The 19,084-nt window shown below is 36.4% G+C and overlaps 1 long non-coding RNA gene across 2 annotated transcripts; it reads right to left on the minus strand.

The window, feature by feature from the left end:
- Positions 1-4,801: 4,801 nt before the first annotated feature.
- LOC120299549 lies at positions 4,802-15,386 on the minus strand. 2 transcript variants are annotated; one of them, XR_005554435.1, is made up of 4 exons: positions 15,253-15,386; positions 13,755-13,876; positions 6,211-6,248; positions 4,802-5,422 (listed from the first exon to the last, which is right to left on the minus strand). It is a non-coding gene; the product is annotated as an uncharacterized LOC120299549 (long non-coding RNA). The 2 variants fall into 2 exon arrangements; XR_005554437.1 differs by lacking the exons at positions 4,802-5,422; positions 6,211-6,248 and adding exons at positions 8,917-9,061; positions 12,584-12,754.
- Positions 15,387-19,084: the final 3,698 nt, after the last annotated feature.

Below are 19,084 nucleotides of genomic sequence, written 5' to 3' on the forward strand. Positions count from 1 at the left end.
AGACTTCCAGCAATTGTCTCTTTTGGCTTATATCTAAAGTATATTCCTTGTTGCTTAAATACATAAATAGTTTTGCTTTGCATTTCAAAGTAGTATCACAGAAGATAGTTTTCTGCACTGTTAGAGAAAACATTTACTTATTTTTTAATCACAGAGTGACAAGTAATAGAAAACAAAGAAAGGGCTTTGTTATTTGTGGTAGCCCTAACACAAAAACAGAGACTGGAAAACAAATTGGGACTGAAAGCAGATTTCAGAGCATTGGTTATACAACATTAGAAGTAACTCAAAAGTGCCGATACAGTAGATAGCATATTTATACCTGCAAACCACTACATGTGAGCCCTATAAATAGTAAATAGACTACCTCAACACAAACTCTGTTCAGTCCTTGGATCTCTCAGTGGACACTATTGATCTCTATTCAAGCTAAATGAAGCATGTTCTCCTTGCAGTACTACCCACTGCCCGTAGTAATGGGAGAAAAATTCCCCACCCTAGTTTTTTAAAAACTACTTTGAGTTGCAAGATATAAACCTTAGTGTTTTGTTTCTATAAAGCTGAACTTTTGCTACAAAGTTTGCATGGACCTCCAGAGGCACGCAAAAATAAAAGATCAACCTTTTCAGTATTGCGTATATTATTATAGTATCAGAGTTACAAAATGGGATGAGCGGGGAAGAAAGGGTCTTGGAAGATTGGTTCACATGGAAGCCAGTCAGCAAGTCAAAATGCAGACTGGACAGTCTTGTGGTGACCATAGTCTGGACTGAGGTTAAGTAACATCTGGGAGTAGCATGGGAGCCAAGCATTCAAGCTGCCATCCAGAAATGCCATAAGACACTCAACTTTGGTTACAAATTGAAATGAATGGTTTAAGCCTAACTAGGAAATACACCTAAATTATTTATCAAATTAAAGATTAATGAGTCATCCCAGAGCCAGTTTTTGACATGGAAAGACACTTTAAGGTGCCTTTTGATAGTCCGTTTCCCACCAGCTCTGCCTTCTATGCTTCACTATCATAACTGATGTCTCCAAAACAGATGGGTACCATCACAGATGGTAATACTCTCCAGATCCACAAAAGAAAGAAGTCCCTAGAATAGAATAGAATAGAATAGAATAGAATAGAATAGAATAGAATAGAATAGAAGTTGGAAGGGACCTTGGAGGTCTTCTAGTCCAGCCCCCTACTCAAGCAGGAGAACCTATAGTCCTATACCATCTCAGTCAAGTGGCTGTCTAGCCTCTTCTTTAAAATCTCCAGTGATGGAGTGCCCACGATTTCTGGAGGCAAGCTGTTCCACTGTCAGGAAATTTAATTGTCCTCACTGTCAGGAAATTTCTCCTTAATATCAGGTTGCTTCTTTCTATGATCAATTTCCAACTATTGTTTCTTGTTCTGCCTTCTGGTGCTTTGGTGGATAACGTGATCTCCTCTTCTTGGTGGCAGCTCCCCAAATACTGGAATACTGCTATCATGTCTTCCCTATTTCTTCTTTTCTCTAGACTAGTCAATCCCAAGCCCTGCAGCCGTTCTTCATATGTTTTAGTCTCCAGGCCTTTGATCATCTTTGTTGCTCCTCTCTGAATTTTTTCCAAACTCTCAACATCTTTTTTGTGATATGGTGATCAAAATTGGCTGCAGTATTCCAGATGTGGTCTTACTAGGGTTTTATAAAAGTTGGAACTAATACCTCATGTGATCTTGAGTCTATGCCTCTGTTTATACAACCCAGGATTGTATTAGCCTTTTTGGCTGCTGCTACACTCTGCTGGCTCATGATTAAGTGATCGTCCAGTAGAACTCCAAGGTCCTTCTCACAGTTACTGTTTTTAAGCCAGGTGTTGCCCAGTTTGTACTTGTACCTTTGTTTTTTTCCTGCCCAAATGTAAAACTTTGCTTTTCTCCACATTGAAACTCATTTTGTTGGAGAGGGCTCATTGTTCAAGTTTGTCAAGATCTTTTTGGACCCTGAGTTTGTCTTCTGGACTGTTGGCTACTCCTGCCAGTTTGGTGTCATCTGCAAATTTGATGAGTTCCCCTTCAATTCCCTCATCTAAGTCAGTGTTTCCCAAACTTGACAATTTTAAGGCATGTGGACTTCAACTCCCAGAATTCCACAGCCAGCGTTGCTGGTTGTGGAATTCTGGGAGTTGAAGTCCTCATGCCTTAAAATTGTCAAGTTTGGGAAACACTGATCTAAGTCATTGATGAAGATATTGAAGAGTACTGGGCCTAAGACGGAACCTTGTGGTCCCCCACTGCTTACTTCTCTCCATGTGGATGCAGTACCGTTGAGGACTAGCCGTTGAATATGGTTTGCCAGCCAGTTACAGATTCATCTGGTGGTGATGTTGTCTATTCCACCTTTTTCTAGCTTACCAAGGAGTAGGTTGTGGCCTACTTTATCAAATGCCCTACTGAAGTCTAAGTATATTATGTCCAAAGTATTTCACTGGTCTATTAGTTTGTCAAAGAATGAAATAAGATTGGTTTGGCATGATCTGTTTTTAACAAACCCATGCTAGTTACTGTTACAACTTTGTTTGCTTCTAGTTGTTCGCAGATCTGTTTTTTTGATTATCTTTTCTAGGATCTTTCCAGGTATTGATGTTAAACTGATTGGTCTGTAGTTTCCTGGACCTTTTTTTTTTTTTTCCCTTTCTTGAAGATGAGAACCACATCAGCCCTTTTCCAATCCTCAGGTACTTCCCTGGTGCTCCAGGATTTTTGAAAGATGTGGGCAAAGAGGTTCAAGTGGAGCTATTCTTGTTGGGTCTTCCAAAAATAAGAGAACTTCTGAATTAGTTATTTTTGTTGCCAAAATAATTGGGGCTAACTCCTTGGTAGTAATCTGGCAACTTTCTTTAATTAATGGGATTGTTATGAGGAAGCCTCAAGGAAAGAGAAATGGACAGGAGGAGGCTCATATGAGTTAACAATTATTGCCCTATCTGACTTTGACAATGTATGGAAATGTGGAAATTCTGGCAGTAAGACACCATTAATGACCATATTGCTCATGACGGATGATGATAATTGGAAATGAATCATGTGAAGATTTGCCTGCAGACATCTCCTATCCTTCCTTTGCCTTTACTGCACAGGACAACAGTGTTAGAGTTGCTTGAGAGTGAGATGGGCATCAATATAAAACTGAATGATTGAATGATTGATTTATTGATTGATTGAATGAATGAATGAGTCAGTCAGTCAGTCAGTCAAACAAGCAAACAAACAAACAAGCAAACAAACTAACAGTGGATGCCACTACATTGAAGACAGCCTCAAGTAGTCAATCAGAAAAATGCATCAGCAGTGAAGTTGTCAACAAGAGATTCTCATTTCTCTCAGCTCCCAAGGTTTATGATTTGGCTGACCTTTTCTGGTTAAAATTTCAGCTCTTGTGTCAGAATAATGTTGATGAAAAAAAGTGTATAATTTATGTGTCAACAGAGAATCAGTGCATCCAAATGCCTGTGAAAAAACAGGATCAGGGTCTTCAAAAGCAGTGTTCTTAAGGTCTCATTAGGTGCAGCCTGCATAATATACGTTGTTTAGTTCATTAAAGTGTCAACTGAGGAATAACATAGTGTTCCCTTAAATCTCATGAGTAAAGTAAATCTGTTGCTAAGCCTTTCCTTCCAAATTAATTTCTTGTCTCTGCAAAAGCAGCATTCTGCAAAATAAGTGAATTTGATTATATATTATGATTTTCTATATTCTGGGCAGCAAATTTATGTAATTAATTAATTAGAGTCTGGAATTTCTTTGCTTGTTTTGCAAGAGTCCTGAAACTTAGTCAATGAAGGCTGTTTTCCAATTAAATACTATCAATGTACCAGGGACTATAAGTTATGAATCATTTATTCATGGAATGAAGACCTGGACTTAGCTATGAATTCATGGATTTCTTTCCTTCTCTTATAAAATAAACACATATAATTCTATCCATTCCTTTTTATAAGGAATATGGATACTTGGTGAGAACCAAGCCCTTGTTCAGTTTCTACTTCTTATAAAAAGAGGTAGAAACTGAGCAAGGGCTTGGTTCTCACCAAGAACCCCTCAATAGTATAGATGACATCAGGGGTGGGACCTTAATTATGCAAATTCTCTTCTGATCTCATCAAGTCCTCTTTCCAGAAAACTTCAGCTAGTTTCTGTAACATAGTAAAACTGGGCCTCTGTTAGACCCGCCACAATCATAACAGAGAGATGGTTTGGGCTTCATAATTTCCTTTACTTGGACATTGGTGAGATAGATAAAGCAAATTATGAAACTTGCTTTGAATTATACTTCTATATCTTTGATATCCTTGACTTTGTTTGCATAAGGCATGTGGCCTATAGCTCCAAAACTAATAGAAGCATAACTTTGGATAAATTTTCCTTACCTGTAATTTTCTCCTGTAAATTGTAATTGTTTTTACTGATTTGTCCCACTGGTGGACATACATCTTTGGATACATCAGAGAATGTTCCATTAGTGGGAAGGGCAGGAAGGATTTTTCCTCTGTGTGCCCCCAATCTTCTCCAGAAGCTTGAGGTTCCTTCTGACTATCTATTCAAGTGTTGCAAGGATTCAGAAGAATGGAAAAACCACTGCACGCAGAAACATCTACTTCTGTAGCACTGGACAGAATGACTAGCACTTGGAATCTATGTATTGTACAATCATGTAATACTGGAGGAATGCATGGGGTTGATTACATTCTGCTCTGAATTTATCGTAAGAAAATATTTGTACTTTGCAGATTCCAATATTTGCAACAAAAAAGTTTAAATAAAGAGTTGATCTCAATGCTTTATTTTTCACAGGGCTATACATGGCAAACTAATTCATCAAAACATGGATTTTTTTAAAATAGAAAAAAATAGGATCATGGCTGCTATTATTCTTTGGGTTTCCCCTGCTCCATCTTCTTGAACTTCAATCACTATAAATGGGAATGGTGTCCGGTGGTACTGGGTCCTCAGGTGACAGTGCTTTCATCAAAATGACAAAAGCAGTGTTGCATGCAAATTCCTTTCTTTTGTTGTATGTGTACAGTTTTGTGATGCAAACAGAAAAGGAGCAGGAATAATTTTCATTATTTTGACCCCTCCCCTTGCAGTCCCATGAATATTCTTGGCCCAAGGCCTGGTTAGCTAGAAATTGGAAATGTTGCAGACCAGCATGTCTATAGAAATTACCAGGCCAGGGAAAGGTGACTTAAATTGATAAATGGTTGCCATAACCAATGACATCATTTTGCTCCACCCATTGAAGTATTAGCAACTGACTCTGAAGGTTGAAAACTGGATCTGTATTGCAGTAATTCTTCAATTATTCAATTACTATTTTCCTCTTTACTCATTGTCTTCACCAATAGAAATTATTTTCTTCTGGACAGAACCTTCTCTCTTTAGTACCTAAAGAGAAAACTGAATAATGAACAATTTATTATCATTTCATTAGCCCTGAGTTGCCTAAGATGACTGCTTCGTACTGTCTAACATTAGGACCAGCTCTGCTCCTTACTTTTTCATTCCTAGCCCAAATTTCATCCAAGTACTGTAACATTAAGAATGTCCAGAAACTGCTATTAGATTTAAAGGAATTAGTCACATAATAAAAAAGTATTTACCTCAGGCTGTTGGGTTTTGCTTTTCTAGTCTAACTTATTTTTTTTGTCAAATATTTCATTTCAAGCAAGCTTGTTTATATACAGTTACGTACAGCACTGCTGAAGTTAGCTTTACAAAGGGATTTCATGTAGTTAATACCTGAGGATTTAAGCTAAATATTTGCTTTATATATTTTCTGAGAACCAAGTGACAGAAGATCTAGCTACACACTACTTTCAGGAAAGCATAATGTCGATCACAAAATCTTTTGAGCTCCAACTGACTGAGGATTCTATTAAAAAATCTCTTCCAAATGATAGCTGCCAAAATCTATAAACTCGGGGATTTTGTAAATGCCATTTTAAAGTATATTTACTTGTTCATGAATGTTCTTATTCAAAAGACAAATTCCTTTGAGATTTTCCTTTAAAAAGAGCCTGTATGTTTGAGAGGTAGAACATCTATCTGTCTGTCTACCTACCTATTATCTATCTGTCTGTACGCAAGTTTGCATGTGTGTGTGAAAGTGGGATGGGGAGACAGAAATGCCTTTCTCTTTCTCAAAAAATAACTTTTCTCCTGAAAATAATCACCTCTTTTTGGTTCCATCATGAATGTCTGTTTTCCTTTCCTAGTGGACAAAGAAGAAAGAGAAAGCTTGGTAAGAAATATGTCTTGTGGCTGATGCATAATCCCACCTGCTTTAAATCAACTGTTATGTAGCTAGTTTTCCTAGCAAAAAATAATAACAGGTTGACAATCAATATACAGAACATTGGGACTGAAAAGCCCACAATGATTTAACATTTGTTTCTGATCATTAATTCTACAGTGTTGTTAGTTCTGATAGTGGCTGTAGAAAGATCTCAGCCAGTAACTATTTCATTTATCTATCAATTTGTAAAATTAAATAGACCAGTTTGTAAAGTTCCCAGATAATTTACCTGTAGCTATTGTACTTGGACAAATAGCATTCTCCCTCTTTCCCAAATTTTCCCCTCCCAAATGCTTAAACTGTGATTTTTTTTTTCATCCATTGGCACTCATGTTGTGGAAGAAAGATGAATACTGTCAGTCTGGAATCAGGAAAATTTATTCATTCTTCTGCAAAAAGCTGTTCGTTACTCAAAGGAACATTTTAAAATTTCTCTGATATGCTTTGAGCATCACTTATAAACCACTTTCATAGTCCATTATTCAAAATCTAAGCTTTTGACTGCAGGAAAGATTGGGTAAGTATAATACAGGGATTTCCACACAAACCCTAATTTCAAAATTCTGGTAGTTTATAAATTCAGAACATTGTCACATTGCTAAGTTTAATTATTTAAACAACTATCTCTTCATCTGGAAATCACAGTTTTAAGAGACAAGTATTCCTGCATTCTCATTTGTCATAAAAAAAAATTTCCTGACACCAAGCAGGCTAAAATCATATATTCTCTTGTTCCACTGAATTCATTGGAGTTTACTTCAGATATATATTGTACACATTTAAGACTGCCTTCTTTAACTTTCATAACATATAAACTATGGTGAATTTGTGGCATAGGCTTGCCTCTGTGACATTAAACTATCCACTAGTCCCAATTCTGAGCTAAAATAAGGCACTAATAAAAGCTGGAATGACCAAAAAAATTGACTGTCTCCATAGAAACCTATACATGAAAATGAGTACAGCATGTAGCAGTTTCTCTTGCCCTGTCACCATACCTTAAGGAAACAGTGCATTATAAATGAAGAATTGGGGTGGGTGGGTTTTTTTGCCAGAAATATGGTTATTTATAAAGAATTGCTATGCCTTTTGTTTAAACATGAATATGTAAGAACTATTATTTTGAAACAGATGTTTCTTTCTCTGGATTCAAACAAAAATGAAGTCCTGTTTTTTCCTTTGTCTAAATGCATCCTCTCTTGGCAACTTCTCAAGCAGTCTTTACTTACTTGGGGTAAGTATTTCAGGCCTGTGGTAAGACCTACCTTGCACACAGTTCACCTTGAAGCTGAACTGTTGAGTTCTTGGTGTTCTCTGAGCTTGGTTATTTTTTGCAGATATTGCATTACCTAGCTAGGTAACATCATCGGTAACAAAAGAGGAAACAAAAGGAGATACCATAGATATCTATGTTACGAGGGCAATTTGCAAATGAACCTCCATTTGGCTATCAATGACAGATACTCGCAGATACAGAACTTTTATTATACACATTAGAAAACTACAACATTACCACACCAACTTGATAAAATTCTAATAAGTAAGGAAGGAAAACTATTATCAAAAATTTATAAATACCTATTAGAGATAGAGTTAAAGGGAGAAATAGTGAAGGGGCCAATGATAGCGTGGGCATGAAATATGGGGCGAAATATAAATTTAGAGGAATGGGAAAGATTATGGAACATAAATTGCAAATTGGCGCTATCAACTGCATACAGAGAGTATCAATATAAAATGATTTACAGATGGCATTTAACACCGGCAAGATTGGCTAAAATGTATAAAAATATAGACCCGAAGTGTTGGAAATGTAAAATCAGAGAAGGAACATTTTATCACATGTGGTGGCTGTGCCCCAAAGCAAAAAAATTATTGGGAACGAATAAGAGATTGGATACAGGAGATAACGGAGATACAAATGGATTTTAAACCAGAATTATTTCTTTTGGGCATAATAAATTTAAAGATGGAAAAACAATTCCAACATATCATTATACACATATTGACTGCAGCTCGTATAGCATATGCTCAATGTTGGAAGAGTGAAAACATTCCCACAAATGAGATGATTATGTGCAAAATCTTGGAATGCGCAGAAATGAATAAACTTACGTTAGAATTAAAAGACAAGGAGGCGACAGAATTTTATGAAATTTGGAATAAATGTTATAATTGGCTAGAACAGAGAAAGGAAAAGACATAATTATTGATGTACATAAAATGTAAATAAGATGTAAAGAAGGCTTAAAATGTATAGTACTGTTCTGTTAAAAGAAAAGATTTATGTTTATGTATTTTAAGTTTGTTTGGGGGTATGGTGTATGGTGAAAAATAATAAAAAAATCAAAAAAAGAAAAAAAGAAAACTACAACATTACATAACTTTTTGACATAATCGCCATTCAAATTGAGGCACTTGTCATAACATCTTACAAGTTTTGAAATTCCTTATAGTAGTCACTCGGCACCAAATCTGGGCTGGGGGGGGAATGATCAAAAACATCCCAACGGAACTGCTTCAAAAGTTCTTGGGTGTGTCTAATGGTGTGTGGGTGAGCATTATCATGAACCAACACCACACTGGAAGTGATAGAAAATCCCGCCAAATATGAAGATGCTGGTGAAGTTCATGGAGCATGGTTCGACCATCAATTCAGAAGTCTACTGTGAAACGATGAGCCATCCATAACAAGCATCGGGGCATGCGGCTGGAGAGCAACATTCCTGCTTTAAAAAATGGAAACATGACTTCACACTTTGATGGATTTTTAAAATTTCTTAATTTACTTCTCAGCATAACAGAGCTTGTAAAGTTCACTCAATCTGGATTTTTAGACAACCTTTCAAGACAATTATATTCCACCAGAGATCTTCAACTCTAATTAGATTGATTGCTATCCATCTAAAGAGAAAGTTGATTTATTGTGTATAAATACTGGCCTTGCTAATAATTGATTTATTGCCACTATTATTGTGGCACTTTACATGTTGTAAAATAGCCCTTCAAGTCTTTTGATTAGGAAAGGCTATTAAAATTGTAAAATAACTAAATGATGTTTTTTTTGAGCTCAGTCATGTCCAGTTTTCAAACATTGCCTCAGCAACTTCTTGCAGTTCTCCTGGCAAGGTTTTTCAGAAATAGTTGCTTCCTTCCTAGGACTTAAAAAAAGTGTCTGGCCTATGGTCACCCACTGGCTTTGAGCTTAAGATAGTGTTAAAACTCATGGGCTTCCACTTTCTAGCCTAATGCCTTATCCACTATACCAGGGATGTCAAACTGCCGGCCTGTGGGCTGGACGCATCATCCGGAAGCCACACCCACCCAATTGCCGGCAATGGCAAAACCATCCCGATACGTTGCGTGATGTCATGTGACGTCGCAAGTTTGACATGTCTGCACTACATGATAACTTTGACCATATAACTATAAATTGAAAAACTGGATTTTTATTATGATATATTATGGTTATTTGTTATAAGTTACTGTAATTACCTTATTACTTCAAAAAAGCTCACAAATTTCTAAAGAAAGAAACCATCCATCTACATTCTTAAATGAATTATAACAAAAAGAGATGAATTCTTAAATATTATGCAGCTGGAAATTTCTTGTCTCAGAAATCTACCTGATCCTATCTCAAAACATAAGAGATTATTTTTAATTATCTTTCATTTTAAGTTTAAATGACAGAATTTCTGGCTTGTTGCAGAAACGTGTTCCAAAAATGTACAGAACAAGAACACAAATGTTACTTGCAAACTCTTTTTATGCAAATGGAACAGAACAAATCCTTATTAATTATCTCATCAGTCACTGAAAGAATATATTATTTTCCCATGGCAATGGAAACTGCGGCTTCAATTTTTTCCCTTGTTCTGGAAAGGCAAATCGTTATTCTATGGGCTAAATGGCCCAACCAACAGCACATCACCATCTTTTGGTACAAATCAATGAAATATAATAATATATTAGTGTAAATATCCCATGTTATTTCCAATAATTGAGCATGTCTGCCACAGAAAGCGTTCTTAAAAAGAAAATGATAACAGTGAAAAAGTTGATAAGCTTACAAAGATTTGACTTTGTTATCACTGCCCGCTTTAGAGAGAAAAATAATTTGTAAGGGCATGGATTATGGTAAATCTTATTAAAATAATTTATGAATAGCTTCAAAAGTACTAATTGTCTCCCTAATTTTAGCTTTTCCTTTATTGTTAGACATGAAACCAGAAGAGAACTCTATTACGTCATAAAGAAAACATATATTTCTTATTCTGCAGAGCATAATGGAACACTATTCTCAACATGCATTGTTTTGATCCTTTTGCTGTATTTAAAAATAGCATCTTTAAAAACCCAAACCACCTTATGGCTAAACAGCTTGGTGTGCAGGTGGCTCATGTCTTCTCTGTAGCTGATTTGATACAGCAAAATCCTTATATGTTATGAGAATTGAAGCTCAAGCTGCCTAAATGAAGAGAGGGAGCTGAAGAACTCGGATTAGAGAGAGTTGCATTGCAGCAAGAGCAATCTTGTGGCACTTTAAAGCCTAATAAATGTATTATCACGCAAGCATTTGTGACTCATTAGATGCATGGAGTGACTTGGACTGCCCCAAAATATATGCAGTAATTTGTTAAATAGTGTAAAAGTGCCATGAAACATTTTGTGGTGTCTACCTTGTCCAGTGATGGCTAGTCCAAAGTAACTATGTGTAGCACTTCAACCTAATGAATCATATCTCAGGTATATCCAGTGCCAGTGATGACGAACCCATGACATGGAGCTAGGCAGTTCTTGTGAGAATGGAGTGTGCTCTTATGCAGCCACCAGACTCTCCAGAAGTCTCACAAGAGGGCCATGCTCTCATGAGCCACACAAAAACAAGGTGTGCTTTTGCACCGTTTGTGGAAGTATAAAGGCCACCGAAGAGAATTCTCTGAAGCCACTTCAAGAAAGAAGACCTCGTGTGACTTGGAGAAGCTTCAGGTAGGCTGCAGCAGCCTAGCAACAGAAAGAGAACACCGTCTGAAGGTAAGTGGCATGTGGCAGATCTTGGGATTACACACACAATTGGACTGTTATTTTTTTAAAAAATAAATAAATGAATATGTAAAGAATTGTTTCTTTTTTATTTGCCATACCAGTAGTCAAGTTAGGCATTTTCTGAATTTTTGACACACCGAGCCCAAAAGTTTCCTCATAACTGCCCTATATACGTTTCTATTATCTTCATGTTCTACATGTATACAATAAATGGTTTAAAATAACAGTGCTTCTGTTTACCACTTGGTGTCACCCAAAGTATCAGAAAAATACAATGAAGCCAGGAGCATAAGCCACACTAAAACCTGGTTTGATCATTCTGCTTGCTTTCTGAAACACAATGGTAAGGTAATAAGTCGTTGGTTCATGGTTGCATCCTTCACAGCAGTACATTTTTAGTTCTTGTAGCTGTTAAACCACAATTTCTACAGCTGAATGCTTAGTAAGAGTTTGCATCTTCCTGAGGTGAGTTATTCGTATTTTGATCCCATTGAATTTGGTAGTATTGTACTGGATTTGGAGTGGCTAGGAGTCTTTCTTTACAAAACATGTTATGTTTGGGCTCAGAAAAACAAGTTATTTTCCTTATTTTAACTGTCTCTCAGAACAGGCAGAAATCCAAGAATGTTTTAATGCTAGCTAAAAGCAGCAAGTAAAGTTCATGTACATCTCTTGTCAGAGCTGTTCAAGGACGTAATAAAAAATAAATATAAATTAACTGGCATTTCCATTAACTCCATTACTTATTGTATCTGTTAGGAATTAAACCCACTGCATAATAGAGATGGGTGTTCGTTTTTTGTTTTTGCTCAAATCATCCTTTAATACTAATTAAAGCTCTTCACTGTGGGAGAATATTATAACCAGTTTGTTCTCTTATTTAATCTTTTGTATTTCAGCAGTAAATATAACTTACTTTCATGCCAATTACAGCCAAAAGGTACGGCCACCTAAAACCCCTTTTTGTGTTATGTACATGTTATTGTTTAATTGGACCAGAAAGAAGATGAACCCTTCAGAACCCACAGCATAAAATATAATACAAAACAAAATGTATTCTCTTATTTTGATTTTACTAAAGAACTCCATTAGGATATTTTCTATGAAATTGCTCACCAAAGAGTTCCCCCCAGTCTGTAAACATCTCCGGGATGTTACCTTTATTAGATAACCATCTGGATATAAACATAATTTATGCTTACTTTATAGCATTCAGAGGTATGAGTGAAGGAGATACATGGATTTAAAACTTAGCCAAGACAGTATGATAACCATGCTGGATTAACCCTGAAGGAGACAATCCATGAAGCTTGATAGGTGACTTTGGGCTGGTCACCATCTTTTAGCTTAACCCATTTTCCAGATTTGTGAACCTAGAATAGAAGAACTATGTATGAACCTTACACTTCTGGTCTAGGCAAAATAAAATTGTATCATAGAACAATTATACTGCTTGTAGGAATGGGGTAGGAAGACTGAATTATTTTCAAGCCCAATTCCTTCCCAACAATCCCCTGAAATTTGTCTATGTCTAAGTCTATATCTGTGTCTCGGAATGCTTTTAAATGGAGAAACTGGCTGTAGACAGTATTGGTGCTTCCTCCATCTTCCAATATAATTGTTGTTTAGGGTGCAAAGCTAGGAACTCATCCAGAATTTGGTGGGCAATTATCATTGAACAATTGTACCCCCATTGATAGGAGGAGTTCAAAAAAGCACCCTGAAAGAGATTGTGGATCCCATGGAAAGAAAGTCTTTATGCTCTGCAAACATAATTCTGATAAATGGGGAAGGCTTAAACAGTCTTTGGGAGCACTCTGTCAGTGGAAGTTATGGGAGAGCAAACAAGGAGAGGAAGGGAAAAAAATGAATATATACATGAGTGAATATCTATGCTCCAGTTTAAATAATTCTATAGGTAAAATATCACCCGTTACAGTATAGATAAATAAGTATGAAGAGGATTTGTGAATCAAATTAAAATTGGATTTAACCCATGGATGAAGAACTTTTTATAACATCTTTTAAAATCTTAGCTCAGTTAAGCTTAATTTAGACAAAGAGAAGTAATGCATGAGCTGATTGAAGTCAGTACTAAAAATGTGTGTCTTGAGCAAGATATTTAGGGAAAAAAACAGGTTTAATGATGGCATTTCGAGCAGAAAGTGATGATTTATTGAAGACTGCTGCAGTTTAACTGAACACATATTTGCAGAGTCAGGTCCTGAGGGCTGTAATTTTTCTCTATTTGTTATAATCTGTACTTCCAGATACTTTTTCATACCAGTGAAGCACTCCATTCATGCCCTTTTAGAAAATAGTTAAGACTATTTTAGCACTTAGAAGATCTTTGGATGATTTGCAAATACCTACCTGATACTATCAATCCAAATATTCAAGTTTTTGATTGGAAAAACAAAACAGTCAGGGCATTAAAACAGTTTTGTTTTTGTTGAATCTGTTTTTCTTCTCTATGTAATTCATCCTGCATGAGCCTGGAGGGATTGCAAAACAAGTTGACAAAACCTAATAAAATTGCGTAAAGACAGAGCAAGATTCAGGTTAACTCATTATGACATTATGTGAATTGAAGACAAGTTACATGCTGTAGATAAATACTCGATTAACCACTGTTTCAAAATATAAGCATCTATAAAATGCCCAAATAAAATACAATCTCTAGATTCCTGGGAAATAAATTTCCTGCAGCAGTTCACAAATGAAATATCCTTCTCTCATAAGTACTCTATCCTCTGGTCAAAGGATGATGGTAGAATGAAATATGGAGGAGATGAACAATGATTTCTTAATTTTGAAAGAAACTTGACACTTAGTGGACCAAACATATTTTGAATCCTTCCTCAGTAGCCTCAAATCTTAAAACATCACCAAAATCACAATTAATATATTGATGCTCTCAAGGTTAAGGCCTACTCGACGTCAAGTTTCCTTTGAAATTCTTCAGAACCATATGGATTCTTCAGGAATTGTTCTGCAGTTTATAATTTGCTTTATGTTGAAATGTACTGCAATATGCCCTGGGATTAGGAAATGGTTTCATGTTTTAATCTGGACTCATGGGTCAAACTATAATCCTCCTAAAGTACCATGAGATAGAATCAATCTCCTGGGTTCTGGCTGTTTTTAAAATCTAAACTGCAAATTTTTGAAGGAACGGCCACCACCTCTTCATTGTGATGTGGACCACAAAACATTATATAGGGTAGGACTTTAGCTCAGGGATACAGCACTTCTGGGCAATTTCAGTTTCAGCCCATGTCTTCAGACATAGAAGAAAAGAAGCACCTTAGACTAGCACTGCCTGAATATTCTTTCAGGCTAAAACTTTGCAAGAATACTGAGTGCATTTGCTTTTTTCAGTCATTTGGGAGCATCATGTAACTGATGATAAAAAAAGTAAAAAACAAAAACAATTTTAAAAGCATACTGGGGCATGTCTCCCCACTTTAAAACCTTCAGACAGAGGTGTGCAGCCTGAGTCCTCAATTATTTGCCCTCAAAACATTACCTGTCTGAAAAAAAATTATTACAGGTTGCATTTTTATATGATCAAAGAGTATTAAATATACAAACGGAGAGGGTTCTGCCACTATATTTTGGAATGTGGCCTTGATTTTGAAGCCAGAAATGCACAGTTTTTGCCATAAGTCAAACTGGAATCAGGAGTAAATAAAAGAATCTATATTTCAATCGGAAGAGGTGGTTATGTGTGAGCAAATGTTTGCACGTAAAATTAAAGTTATTAAGGTCAGTTCTGTCCAAGACTACTTAACACCACAGATGAAAGTTTGCTTGAAAGTAATACGTTTCAGGCAAACACACCATTCTTATATAAAAGCAGAAAACTAACCTTCTGCTATATTGTGTCTCCCAGAAGTGTTCAACAGCAACATCGATGATTCCAAGCCAAAATGGCCAAAGAAATCAACCATCAGAAGATCATTTGACTGAGAAACTTGCAGTATAGAAAATATCCATCATCAGGAAGTGTTTTGACAAAAGATGAACACATCTGGTTATTCTCACTTTCACATATTAGGTTGCATCAACATTTTGGAATACGTTCAAACTATAGTGAATAGAATTTTTTTCCCCCTAATCCGAGATAATGTGGAAGAAGGATTAGTTTTACAGTCAGCAAGACTGGTATTACAGATCCACTTAACCCTATGGTTTAGAACTTCTTGCACATGGCATTAATTGGTGAGAATTAAACTTGTCATATTAAATGTTATGCTTTAGAAACCAAACTTATGGTAAAATAAAGAATACTGCTGAGATGTGAGCACCTCTGATGGAAAATAGATATGAACTTTGGCTTTGTGTCAGTGTGTCTGGCATCTGAAAATGTTTAAGAGAATCAGATTGTGAAGTGCTGTCACTTTAGGTTAGAGTCGGTGATGAACAGCAAATCAGCCGAGCATTTCAAGATAAATGATGTCACTGAAACCAACAGGCAAAAGCAATACATATATCTTCTTCTCCCTCGGTTTTTTTTAAATTCCTAAGTAAAAGATGTAGAATATGTCTGTCAGCATATCTGAGACTAATTGGCACAGTTTTTTCTCTATGGATAAAGACTGAAGATATCTCTCAAGCTGGTGCTTGGGTCAAAGTCCTCGCTGACAAGAACATCCTTCAGTAGCAGATGTCTTCAATGTTGTGTTCTTTTCTTATTAAGCACTAATATCTAATATTGTCACATTTATCAAAGTTTTTAGATTTTAACAATGGCTTATGCTGGAAATAGTCCCTTATATTGCACTGTATTGCAGAGAAATGCAGAGACTCACAGTACTGTTGAAAAATATCTTATAGTTCTGTGTTGTAATTTTCCTGGAATGCCATTAACATAACTGGATGGTTATCGTCTTTGGCAGGATCCTACTATATTCATTGGAGTGATAAAAGAAAGCTCTGCCTTTTTTGGCACTTGTGAGGTGCCCTAACACAGAGTAAAAAGAGGTGGGGATTGTGATGTTACAATACCACTTTTGTCAATCCCACTTGTCCATATCCAGGAATACTGATCTTTGTATGTAGATATGAATGTATAAAAAAAAGACCATGGTGGGAGTTGCATAAATCAGATGTCTTCATGCAAGTATTTGAATTGCTTCTCTAATCTTTTAATATGTGTGTGTGTGTGTGTGTGTGTGTGTGTGTGTGTGTGTGTTTGTAGGCATTAATAAAATTGATAAACCACCTCAATCCTGAGGGCAGTAGTACATGTAGAGGAGACAAACTGACATGGCCATTCTACAAGAAAACCAGTCCTGCTCCAGAATAGATGGGCTTTAAACAACTAAGTCATGTATGCATATTTCAGTAAGTTATCAAAGCAAGAATGCATTTGTTGGAAATTATTCTGAGGTAATTTCTACTCTGCTCTGTGATTCCAAGTCAGCATTCTTCATCTGAATGACAAGAAGCTTGGGAGCATCAACTGTCTACACTAAATGGAACAATCCCTGTGATAATAAGGCACATTACCCTCTACTTGCCTCTCATTCACATTTAGCAAAGTAAGCCTACAAGAGAAACACATAGAGTTATATATATGTATCACATCAACATGTTCATATCATAAAGAGAGATGGAAAACACTATCCCTTCTGTCTCCATCTCCAGGGAAGATCTGCAAGGAAGCTGTAATTACATTCAGCTGGAAACTGTTGATTTTCTGCAAATATTTTGTATCAGTGTAGGGGTTTCAAGATGGAGAGGATGGCCTGAAAAATGCTTACTCCTTGATTTTTTATTTTTACACTCTTAAATGCAGATATGAATAGTCTGCTGGACAGAGGTAAGGAAAAATTAGAAGCCAATGCAGAAAAGCTAGCAAGGCTTCAGAAGGCCCAAATGTTTTCAATGTGAATAAAGAATGGATTGGATTTTTTTTTAAAGTTCTATTTTTAAAATATCTTAATTTGTATGGTATGTATTAAGTCTGAATCAGTTTGTTTTGAAATCATCGCTTTAACTTAGCAACAATGATGCGGCTTCAGTTATAATTAATTGAAATTATTTCACAGCTGAAACAAGTGTGATAGCAATTTTGAGTCTTTAGCACAGAGGAAGATATGTGCTGTTTAGTGTTAGCATAACAAAACTAACTGTAAGGCATGTTAAAAAGATATTGGCATGGGGATCAGAACCATCCAAGGAGAATGTTAATTTAAAAAATGGGGAAATTTTTTTTTCCTGAAAATCTGCTGATCACAGTAATTTACAGACTTACAACTTGCTTAATAAAAAGAAATCCCTAAAGTCCCTAAACCTATTATTGCAAGAAACAATAAAGACATCTGAACAAATCCTTTCCTCTGAATTGTTTCATTTGAGCTGGTGAATCGCTAAGCTATGAGATTGCTTTGTTTGGATTTAGTATAATGTATGGGCTGAACCACAGTGATTTTTTAAATTATGTTTCTTAGTCTTAGCATCATTCATGAACCAGATGGCTTGCTCAGTCATCATGGTTGCAACAAACTGTATCCTGCCATAATATGTGAAACCACTATGATATTGATGGAATCAAGTTTGAGGCTGTTTTACATGACACACTTCTCCATTGTTAATTAAGCAATGATATATTCAACTAGTGTGTCTGTGTGTATGTATGTTCACATAAGACCCTGAATCATAAAGGAACTACACAAGTCTAAAATGTGCTTGATTTGTTTTGGCTCAGAGTGCTGTGAGAATAGCCACAATCCTGGATTATTTCTCTTGAGTCTTTATAAAATTTACTACAAGGTAAGGTTCTCATCGTCTCATCTTTCCTTTGAATGACTCCAGATGCCATACATAATACTTCACCTCCTGTTTTATCCACAAAAAGCCTATGAGATGGGTTGGGTTAAGAGAGAAAAATTGGCCCTAAATCACCCAACTGGCTTTCATGCTTAAGGGAGGATAAAACTCATTGTCTGCCAGTTTCTAGTCTAGCATTTTAATCACTTTTTATTTTAATTTACTAGATATTTGAAAGCATAGGTTTTCTAAATACAGGTAGTCCTTGACTTACAACAGTTCATTTAGTAACTGTTTGAACTTACAACGGCACTGAAAAAAGTGATTTAGGATCAGTGTACACTGATCGGGGCACAAAGGGCAGGTATACACAGGGGTTGTTGTCTGCATGTCATCACAATCGCAAATAGCAGAAGCAACCAGGTACCCCCATTTGTTCAGAGTGTCTCTGGATCTGGTTGTACCGCAGTCTATTCAATGATTTCCATACTTCCCAGCTTTTGACAGACCCAGGTGGATGGAACTCTGTTGGTTCCATCCAGGATTAGTTCTTTGTAGCTTTCCATAGATCCACTCTGCTTTCAAATTCTTCAAAGTCTTCTGTTGACCTAAGGAAGCTTTCCCTGGATTTTAGCCTCTGCTGAGCTGATTGTAGGCCATAGAGAGAGTGTTATCTAGATATTGATGATTTGAGTCTCTCTCTCTCTCTCTCTCTCTCTCTCTCTCTCTCTCTCTCTCTCTCTCTCTCTCTCTCTCTCTGCTTTTCTGCAAACAACAGGTGGGGCAACACTGGCTAGGTGGTAGATATTATCTAGAGGGGTAGATTTAAGGCAGGGGTCCTCAAACTTGGCCACTTTAAGACTTGTGGATTTCAACTCCCAGAATTCCCCAGCCAGCCATGCTGGCTGGGGAATTCTGGGAGGTGA

This window comes from Crotalus tigris, unplaced genomic scaffold (genome assembly GCF_016545835.1).
Source record: "Crotalus tigris isolate CLP2741 ecotype Arizona unplaced genomic scaffold, ASM1654583v1 scf7180000017611.44802233496:7321179, whole genome shotgun sequence".
In the NCBI taxonomy this organism is placed as follows: domain Eukaryota; kingdom Metazoa; phylum Chordata; class Lepidosauria; order Squamata; family Viperidae; genus Crotalus; species Crotalus tigris.